General features: G+C 31.7%; 1 long non-coding RNA gene across 1 annotated transcript in view; it reads left to right on the top strand.

The window, feature by feature from the left end:
• LOC137650285 (uncharacterized) overlaps nucleotides 1–824 on the top strand; it is a 1344-nt gene extending 520 nt beyond the window's left edge. Inside the window, exon 2 of the long non-coding RNA XR_011045953.1 lies at nucleotides 179–824. This is a non-coding gene — a long non-coding RNA (uncharacterized lncRNA). The remainder of the gene's footprint in view (nucleotides 1–178) is intronic.
• Nucleotides 825–1277: the final 453 nt, after the last annotated feature.

Below are 1277 nucleotides of genomic sequence, written 5' to 3'. Positions count from 1 at the left end.
GTTTTTTTTTTTTAACTTATTTTAAGAAAAAAATTATCTGGATGTAAGCTTTGTTGTACGAAACTGATAATTTTATCAGTTACTGTCAATTTGATATCACAGGCTTTAGGTATCTGTCTTTTATGTAGGGATAACTTAACTCTCACCAGAAACATGTCTGATAATTGACACTTTTCAGATTGGTTTGGTGCGACAAAAGGATAAAATGATTTGAGGACTCTTCGTTGAATGTATAACTACATTTTCTACTCGTGAATTGGTTTGGATGAAGATTGTTACTAGAGGTCCTGTCAAGGTCTTCCATAAGTACTCGATTGTTAGGGGCAATCCTGTCTTGGTCTTCTATAAGTCCTTGAAGATTATAACTGGAAATCCTGTCAAGGCCTCAAAGGTCCTGTCAAGGTCTTCTATTAGTGCTTTAAGATTATCACGGGAAATCCTGCTAAGTTTAAACAAAGAAGTCTATTGGAATTTTTGAGAATCTGGCTTGTACTAAATGATTTGGCAAAATAAAATTCTCAAATTCCGGTTAAAATGTTACTGGTAAGTTGTAAAGAAAAATCTATTTTGCCCATTCAAATGGTGGGATGTCTTTATTGAGATTACTGAATATTTTTTTTTCCTTATGTAATTCTGCCAGATAAAATACTGGGCATTATTAGGCATTGAGGAAATTTAAATACTTTGGTTGATTGGTTAATCCTTGAATTAAAGTAAATGATTTAAGTGTCTAAGGAAAGTTTAAATATTCAGTTCATATTTAATTGATGTTTGAACCTAATTTTTAGATGGGTTAATGTATCTCTTAATAAATTTCATTCATCTACGTGGTTGTCCTTTTCGCTTTATCTTTAATTTAATACAGAAATGTTGGAACTTTAAATGGCAAATTCATTTTTTATTTCAAGGTTTGAAATTTGTTAAACAATTTATTTTAGCCACTTAAGAAATAAAACTAGTTTTTAAAACTGATTTGGCTTTGTAATAAGGGAAACCGCGTGGTGGCCTCTCAAAGTAGGTATGAGAAAAATTCTGAGAACAAACTTGTGCAATTTCACTGAAACCGAACTTTAATTCGAATGAGAAACCTCTTAGCCTTCTTGTTAACCAATGATTCACAAACTGAAAGAGTGAGCCTGGCGTTTCTCAAAGCTGAACTATGGAACTTTTATGTGCAATTTAGCGTAGTTTATATAACAATTTGAGAGCATACTGTAATCTAGTTTGCGCCAATCGGAAATAGTTATGAAAATACTTTAACTAGGAATTGAAGTTTA

The sequence above is a fragment of the Palaemon carinicauda genome, chromosome 11, assembly GCF_036898095.1.
Source record: "Palaemon carinicauda isolate YSFRI2023 chromosome 11, ASM3689809v2, whole genome shotgun sequence".
NCBI lineage: Eukaryota > Metazoa > Arthropoda > Malacostraca > Decapoda > Palaemonidae > Palaemon > Palaemon carinicauda.
The sequence above is the reverse complement of the archived record's forward strand: the minus strand, read 5'-3'. Positions and strand labels throughout refer to the sequence as shown.